Source organism: Pseudophryne corroboree, chromosome 1 (assembly GCF_028390025.1).
Source record: "Pseudophryne corroboree isolate aPseCor3 chromosome 1, aPseCor3.hap2, whole genome shotgun sequence".
In the NCBI taxonomy this organism is placed as follows: Eukaryota; Metazoa; Chordata; class Amphibia; order Anura; family Myobatrachidae; genus Pseudophryne; species Pseudophryne corroboree.
This window is the reverse complement of record NC_086444.1, coordinates 497,308,679-497,317,985: the sequence shown is the minus strand read 5'-3', so window position 1 is coordinate 497,317,985 and position 9,307 is coordinate 497,308,679. Positions and strand designations below refer to the sequence as shown.

At 45.8% G+C, this 9,307-nt stretch overlaps 1 protein-coding gene across 2 annotated transcripts in view; it reads left to right on the top strand.

The window, feature by feature from the left end:
* Positions 1-2,958: 2,958 nt before the first annotated feature.
* Positions 2,959-9,307, top strand: part of GCNT1 (glucosaminyl (N-acetyl) transferase 1) — a 110,111-nt gene continuing 103,762 nt past the window's right edge. Inside the window, exon 1 of one of the 2 annotated variants that reach the window (XM_063913846.1) lies at positions 2,959-3,302. The gene's annotated coding sequence lies outside the window, so the exon portion shown is untranslated. Of the gene's footprint in view, positions 3,303-3,502; positions 3,655-9,307 lie in introns of those variants that run through there. The other variant, XM_063913847.1, reaches the window with a different exon arrangement.

Below are 9,307 nucleotides of genomic sequence, written 5' to 3'. Positions count from 1 at the left end.
CGGACCAGATTGAATGTGCAGCACATTCAATCTGGAGGATCCGATCCGATGCTCACGGGAACGCGCATCGGTTCGGAAACACCTCTAAAATGCCCGATTTCATCCGATATATCAGACCGAATGCCCGAATTGGGCTGAAATCGGGCATTATCGCTCTAGTGTATGGGGCCCTTTAGGCTCATTACCATCATTATCTATATTAGGTAGAGCTACCTGATGATGGTTATTATCGGCTATACAAGAGTACGGATCAGCCTTTTTATTATGGATGAAGAGGGCATTGTAGGTTGCTCAGTAGTGCCCTTTTTATAGAGAATATAACATACTGCAAGGTGAAGGCTGTGTAGCTACAAGTTTTCAGACTTGTTCCATTACAATTGGACGATCTGTGAAGACTGTGACAATATAATTTTCAAATGTCGCATTAAATTCATAATATTTTTTTTTTTCTGTCATTGATCTGTGAACTTTGACCGGCCCCAAACTCCAGAATTTGTTTTGCCCATGTATTTTTTTTATTAGAAATAGAAGTCCATTCATCATGAGCAGCAGAACCCCCCACCCTAAACATTTTAATATTACTTATTTCCTGGTTGACTTTTTATTTGATTTTCATAGAATACTTCACAACTCGGGGCCTAATTCAGATCTGATTGCAGCAGCAAATCTGTTAGATAATGGGCAAAACCATGTGCACTGCAGGTGTGGCAGATGTAACATGTGCAGAGAGAGTTAGATTTGGGTAGTGTCGGACTGGGGCATGTAGGGCCCACCGGGGAAATGCAGTGGTAGGGGCCCATGTTAGGGGTGTGGTAAGTCCGTGGAGGGGTGTGTGGCCTGCCACCTCATTGGTTTGACTAACCATTAGAAAGTGCAACATCTGGGCCCCTTCATAGATATATACAGAAAATTCAGCTGCTGCATGCATGATAATGTACCAGATTAATAACAGATTTATAACAGCAATGCACTGTAGAAAATACACCATAGCCCAGGTAACATATGTATGATGTATAATTCAAGTGCATAGTCTGGAACCTAATCGTTAGAGCAGGAGGTGGGGCCCCAGGCAGTGGGGCCCACCGATGGTTTCCCCTGTACCCCTGTTGGCCAGTCCAAGCCTGGATTTGGGTGGGTTATTTTGTTTCTGTGCAGGGTAAATAATGGTTCTTGTGATGTTAGTGTATTAGAATGCTTAATATTTGTAGACACTCCCTTACTAATATGAGTAAGCCTGAATCTTCAGTGATGGTCCCTGGGACCAAGGGGATGCTGGGAAGTGGGTGGTCCAGTGTGCAGTGTGCCTGGAGTTGGTGATGGAATAAAACAGCACAGCAGTGAACTCACATGTCTCTGTATCCTTATGACTGGATTTACAAACATATGAACAAAACAGTTCTGGTATGAATGGTCAACCATGCGCACTTCCATAGGTCATCTGTGATGTCACCTGTCGACTGACCCGATATTTCGACCCAGAAATAAAGTAGGGTTATTCCCGGGTTGCAGTGCTGTGTGAATGGGTTGCTGGGTCGGTGCAACCCAAGACCCAGAGGTGTAGCAAGGTGTCATGGTGCCTGGAGCAAGGTATGTTCTGGCGCCCCCCTCCCCTGTACTGAATTGGGGGCGTGGCCACCAGGCCCGGATCTAGACCTTGTAGCTCCTAGGGCGAATGTTTTCTTTGGCGCCCCCCCCCACACACACACCCCCATGTCAAACAAAATAGGAGCATGGTTTCATAGGGAAAGGGCGTGGTCACAGTTATACCCGCTGTAGTTATGGACCCAGTAGTTGTGCCCCTGTAGTTGTGCCCGGAGTAGTCATCCCCCCTGTAGCTGTGCCCCCTGTAGATTTGCCCCCAGTAGTTGTGCCCCCTGTAGCTGTGCCCCCAGTAGTTATGCCCCCTGTAGATTTGCCCCCAGTAGTTGTGCCCCTTGTAGATTTGCCCCCAGTAGTTGTGCCCCGAGTAATTGTGCCCCCAGTAGTTGTGCCCCCTGTAGCTGTGCCTAGAGTAATTGTGCCCCCTGGTTTGTGCCCCCTGGTAGCGCCGCTTACAAAGAAAAACAACAACAAAAAAACAATACTCACCCCTGCCCTGCTCCTGCGCCCCGACTGCTGCTGCTCCATCTCCACAGTCCCTCTTCGTCTGGCCGCGTCTCTGCCCATCTGACGTCATGACATCAGACGCCCGTGCGTGTAAGGTCACGACGTCACGCACAAGGAAGCGCGGAGGGAGGGATAGAGCTGACGCAGCTCAGGCTCTCAGCTGTCAGTGACTGACAGCTGCGAGCTTCGTGCGGCCATGCGGAGGTTCCGTCGGAGTCGAGCTGCAGCGTCCTGTACTGTCTTGGGCGCCTGGAGCTCAAGCTCCACCAGATCCGCCCTCCCTATGCCCCTGCCAAGACCTGTTCACTCTATAGGGAGAGGCAGCGCTAGAGGGCAGGTGGCGCTTGGAGATGATCTGATCTCCAGGCGGCGTCTCCACACATCGCAATATCACGGGTTGTTGCCGCTAGTCTGAAAGAGGTCTCAAACGGGTCGCACTTGAGAAAGACCCGTGTACAAGTACCGAGTGCATTTGTGATGTGAATGCTGTATTAGTGTTCCCGGGTAAGTTTTGTGATGTAGGCCATGCACCATTTTAGTTGACGTTCTTTTACACTCTCTAATGCATTTATATCCTTCTATATCGAAATATGGCCCTTTGTTTTGTTTATATATAACTATTAAATAGTGAATTTATAATACTCAGAGCTGCTGCACACTATTTTTAAAATATTGTAAATCTATTTTGCATTTGGGCCAAATGTACTGTAGACGATGAGATTGCTTGCTCTTCACAGCAGAGGTGCTGCGCTACCAGTGACGTCCATGTGGTGGCGCAAGTCTTCTGCATTTCTAGGAACTACATTGAAGATGAAATCTAGAGATTCATGTTCATGCAGACTTTCTAATGTGACGTTAACTAACACGGGCAACATAACATCACCCCCCATGTGGCCGTGTCTCCAGTCCACTCAGTGTGAAGCAAGGTGGCGGATTGGCAGGAGGAGGTGGTGCTGGAAGGGAGGTGCCAGGCCGCCGTGCATAGATGGAAAGGAGGAGGAAGGGCGTGGAAGCTGACTGATTTTTAGAAAGCCAGAGGATCTTTTACCCTGAGCAGCACACAGGCGTACAGGGAATGGATAGGAGCTCCTTAGTACAACAGGTACTGCAACTGCGATGTGAGGCTCTCCCCACCATCTCCCCAGCAAGAAACCTGAGGACAATGCCGGTCACCCACATGGATGTGCTGCTACAAGGTAACGTGGGCAGCATGGAGACCTGTGCCGGTACTGCCGGCGGCTGCTTCGTTTGTCACAAAGTGTCCCTATGTTACACACAGTAACGCCCCGCGATGAGCCTGGGGCGTGTGTGCTCCGCTCTGGCTGGTAGCTGGGTGTGTGATGCTGTGTGTGTAGCTGGCGTGTGCTGGCGGCAGTGCCTGGTAACTGGTGCTGGGTGCTGCTGCTGCCGGGATACTTTCACCAAACTTTTACATTCTGGAGTTTACACCTTGGTGCCAACAATGAGCGCATGATGAGTCTGTCATGACAAAGGCGGGCGGAGGAGCATGCACATAGAGATTCCCTCTTCCACTACGTGAGAAAAAAGGTCACTTTGCCCACACGTTTCCCATGTTAGCTGTGATTACTGGTGGCCTACTGTAGGACGGAGTAATTTATTTCAATGTATAATGATAAAAGCCACTGTTTCTTTGATTTTTCCGGGGCAGATCTGCAACACGTAGGACAGGTGCTGTGACTAAGAAATCCAGTGTCCCTGTCCTGTGAGACTGTTTCAGACCCTCACACCTGAATCTATTGTAATGGGGAAATGTCTGTAACCTTTATGCTAGTGTGGTTATTGCACTGCTGAATTGCTGTGTTTAGATGTCAGAGAACATTCTGCATTCTACAAATGCAACATTGCGATCTATAAAATAACATGCTCCATAGGCTCTGCTATACTAGTAACAGCTAATGTATTACTGCATTTAACCAATCTGAACACAAGTGGTTGTATGAGTTAGGTCAATGCCTGACCGCCCTAACTAGCATAGGGCTTATGCACTTGTCCTACCTGGTGTAGAAGACTGTTTTATTGTAACCATCTGAATGGCAGAATCTGCTTCTGATAGGGCATCAGACTCATAAATTAAAATAATGGAAGTTTTGAGATGTAGTTATGTGACTGCCGGTCGCAACACCTCCCCCTACATCCCGCCCCCTGAAAATCCAGACGGTCGGCATGCTGACCAGCGGGAACTATTCCACAACACCCATGGAGTGGCAATAGAACCCATGGCGACTGCAGCGAGCCTGCACGGGACTTCTTGCGCTCACTCCCCCCCCCCCCCCCCTCCCCGCCGGCATTCCGCTGCTGGGATACCGGCGGGGGTTTGCTGACCGCCATACTCCTGACCGCCGGTCACGCATATCCAACCCAAACCCAGATGTTTTAACACTTTTGAAGTGTCTTGTATACTGGTCTGTTTCCTTTCTTGTGTTTGTTTCAGCTCCCCTCTATATGTTATGTACTAACAATAGACAATTGTTGGAAGTTTTGCTCTGTGTTGAGCATGAAGATATTTCAGTCACATAATGTGTAACCCCTTCCTGATAAGCTGCACATTTTATGTTGTACCAGATACACTGGAGTTTGAACTGTAATCACAAATTGCAGTTTTGACCTTTATTATTACGCTTGCATTTATTTTTATAGGGTGCTATTTATCAAAGCTTGGGGAGAAATAAAACCGTGAGACATAAGTTCCAACTGATCAGCTCACAGGGTTGGAAAAAAAACAGTTTAAAAAGAAAGGAAATTTTTTTTATTTTTTTTATTACCGTTTTGTTTTTTTATCTAAACCAAATTTTTTTTATTTATTTTTTTGCATTAACATTTTAATGAAAAACATTTTTCAACCATGTTTTAATGCTTTCCAACATTAACAATCCAAAGTTATTAGGCTTTGATATGATTTATTTGAAATCTTTCAATAAAACCAATTTAATTTTAAACATAATTAAAACATGCAAAAGTACTTTTCAGAGAAACGCACAATCACAAAAAAAGCAGAAGTTAAGCATTAGCACTGGATATGTCTCTGGCATTAAACATTTTGAATAAAAACACTAGTTTAGATGCCTTTTCCTTTCCCAGTCTGTTTCGAAGCTTCAAATGAACTAAACCAAAAGAAGAAATTCTTTCTACACTAGTTGAAGATGATTGAGCAGTCAGAAGTTGTTCAATAATGGGAAATACATTAGGTTTTGAATTGAAGTAAACATGAAGATTAAACCATGAGTCGTTTTTCTGTGTATTGCCTGTTTAATGTGTTGGTGTTTACTCTTTAATACTGTGAGTGTTAACTGTGGTTTTTTTCCTGTCCTATAGGAATGTTGGGGAGAAGCTTGATGCTAGGCAGATTTAGCACCTCGCTTATCTGATTCACCTCCCTATATCTTTGGTGTGTGTGTGTGTGTGTGTGTGATTTACTGCATTGGTTCAGCTTACTTAGATGACAACAAGAACGTGGAATAATACCAGGGATTCCCTTTATAATAGGCATTTTTTAAGAAGTCACGGTGTTGTGCCTGTAGTCACAGCATATTAAAAAAAACAACAAAAAAAACTTTTTTTTTTTAACATTTGGTTTAAACCAGCCAACCCTGTCAGCTCGTAACTGTAATTTTTAAAACGTAGCCTGTAAAATGTACGGTGGAAGCTGATTGGCTAGTACATTATCTGTCACAATTTTATCTCTTTGATAAATACCCCATTATTGGTTTATAGTAGTGATGAGCGGATTCGGTTTTACTCGGTTCTCAAAACCGAATCATATTGGCTCACTGATGTCACGTGTTTTGGATAGCCAATAAGATTCGGTTTTGAGAACCGAGTAAAACCGAATCCGCTCATCACTAGTTTATAGTACAGGTTGAGTCTCCCTTATCCAAAATGCTTGGGACCAGAGGTATTTTGGATATGGGATTTTTCCGTATTTTGGAATAATTGCATACCATAATGAGATATCATGGCGATGGGATCCAAGTCTAAGCACAGAATGTATTTATGTTACATATGCACCTTATACACACAGCCTGATGGTAATTTTAGCCAATATTTTTTATAACTTTGTGCATTAAGCAAAGTGTGTGTACATTCACACAATTCATTTATGTTTCATATACACCTTGTACACACAGCCTGCAGGTCATTTAATACAATATTTTTTATAACTTTGTGCATTAAACAAAGGTTGTGTACATTGAGCCATCAAAAAACAAAGGTTTCACTATCTCACTCTCACTCAAAAAAGTCCGTATTTCGGAATATTCCGTATTTCGGAATATTTGGATATGGGATACTCAACCTGTATATATATTGTTCAATTAAACCTGTATTAACTTCAATACAATTATCATAAAATGGTATTATCTGAATTTTTGTCAGCCAATTGGTGTTCAATGCAGGACAGGAAACTTGTGAGACAATGGTACATGGTCATAGAGTTCAGTTTCTTGTTTTCTATTACCTACTCAGAACGCTTGCACCTGTACTAGTAGTGAGAGAGAGTGAGGCTTTGATGGAACTTCTGACTAAAGGTCTATACACACGGAGCGATATAGCTGAGCGATTATGACTATATAGTCGAAATCTCTCAAAGTTAGTGCATATCGCTCCGTGTGTACACAGCCAGCGATAGCGATGCGCGTCCCCGCCAGGTCGCTATCGCTGCTAAAAATAGACTGTGCAGGCAAGTACATTTTGACTAGGTCGCTGGAAAAGGAAAATCGTCCCCTTGCTTAGTTGAGTTAGCCAAAATCACCCATAGCCAAAATCGCTTGCACACTTATGGGCCATACACACTTTGCGATCCGCCGCCAAGCTGCCCGACGGCGGATACGGGTGACCCAGTGGCAGGGGAGGGAGTGAAGTTTCTTGACTCCACCCGTCTCCATAGCAGTGCAGACAAATATGGACGAGATCGTCCCTATTGGCCTGCATGCCCAAGCGACGGGGCACCAGCGATAAACGAGCGCGGGGCCGTGCATCGTTCATCGCTGGTGCCTCCACACTGAAATATATGAGCTGTATCTCGTTCATTAATGAACGAGATCGTTCATATCTTTCCGTATTATTGCCCAGTCTGTAGGGCCCATTAGTCAAAATCGCTGGAAAAGTTAGTCAAAATCTCCTACAGCCAGTTCAAGGGAAAACGCTCAGTCAAAATCTCTCATAGTTAAAATCTCTCCGTGTGTATGCACCTTAAGGGCCTAATTCAGATCTGATCGCTGTTGTGCGTTTTCGCACAGCGGGCGATCAGATCCTAACTGTGCATGCGTCTGAGCTGCAATGCGCACGCGCGTCCGATAGCTATAGCGGGCATTGCGGTCAGCGATGGGATGGTATGAAGGATCCATTCACACGGGCATATGCAAGGTGATTGACAGGAAGGGGCCGTTTGTGGGTGGCAACTGACCGTTTACAGGTAGTGTCCGGAAAAACGCAGGTGTGTCCAAACGTTTTGAGGGAGTGTGTCTGATGTCAGCTCCGGCCCCGATCAGCAGGATTCAATTGCACTGGAAGTGTAAGTCCTGGGCTGCGCAGAGACCGCACAAACTGATTTTTGTGCAGCTCTGCAACAAAAGCGAACGCACACTTGAAGAGCGCTTTTACCCTCCCCCTGTAGGCGGCGACTATCTGATTGCAGGGCAGCAAAAACCGCAGCTCAGCGATCAGATCTGAATTAGGCCCTAGGCTCTCACATATACTATAAAAGGAAAAAGGGTATTGTCATATGGGGGGTCATTCCGAGTTGATCGCTAGCTGCCGTTGTTCGCTGCATAGCGATCAGTGGAAAAAACGGCTAATCTGCGTATGCGCCGCAATGCGTACGCGTGCCGTACGGGTACAAAGTCCATTGTGGTTTTGCACTGGTTCTAGCGACGATTCCAATCGCACAGACGGCCGCAAGGTGATTGACAGTAAGAGGGTGTTTCTGGGTATCAACTGACCGTTTTCAGGGAGTGCCTAGAAAAACGCAGGCGTGTTGGGGAAAAGCAGGCGTGGCTGGGCGTTCGCTGGGCGGGTGTGTGACGTCAAAAGCCGTCCCTCCGTCAGAATCAACGCAGGAGAAGTAACTACAGGGCTGGTCTTGTTTTGCACAATGTTATTGCAGGTGCTCTGCTGCATTGGCGTTCGCACTCCTGCAAAGAGAAAATACACTCCCCAGTGGGCGGCGACAATGCATTTGCACGGCTGCTAAAAACTGCTAGCGAGCGATCAACTCGGAATGACCCCCATGGTGCACTTAGTCGAAATAGTGTAAGGTGCTCACGGCACCTTACACTATTTCGACTTAGCGCACCATGATGCTATACCCTTTTTCCTTTTGTAATATAGTTGTCTAATTGTAAGTTGGTGCACACCCCGTTTGTGACAACCTATTTGGTCAATATCTCTTATTGGGGGTTTGTCGAATTGAACCTGTGCGGAAACCTCCCGTTTTCCTTCTCTAAGCTCTCACATGACGGGGATATTTTAGATGCCAGATAGGAAAAGCAGGATTCTCCCACACAGTTCTGGGGAGTTAGTATCTATGCATAGAAAAAAGGGCCAGTTCTAGACAGAGCAGAGCGCATGTTGAAAAGTTCCTCTGACAAAGTCCCTCAGGATATGCTGTCAGGGGCTAGCTGAATGGCAGCTATTAGCCCAGGAAGATCATCCAACAAAAGTAGTGTATTTTGAGCCCTCAACATAGGATGGACAACCCAGTTACAGAGTACGTGTGCCTTCCATCCGCTTCCTCTATTTGTGCACTATAAAAATGTCCCCTGCCTGCTATCCAGGCAGCTCTCCCATTTGTTATGGATGAAGTCATTGTTTTTGCACAAAATGCATAATTGAATACATTCATAAATGGTGTGTGTGTGTATATATATATTTCTCTGACGTCCTAGTGGATGCTGGGACTCCGTAAGGACCATGGGGAATAGCGGCTCCGCAGGAGACAGGGCACAAGAATAAAAGCTTTAGGATCAGGTGGTGTGCACTGGCTCCTCCCCCTATGACCCTCCTCCAAGCCTCAGTTAGATTTTTGTGCCAGAACGAGAAGGGTGCAGGCTAGGTGGCTCTCCTGAGCTGCTTAGAATAAAAGTATATTTTAGGTTTTTTTATTTTCAGTGAGTCCTGCTGGCAACAGGCTCACTGCATCGTGGGACTAAGGGGAGAAGAAACGGACTCACCTGCGTGCAGAGTG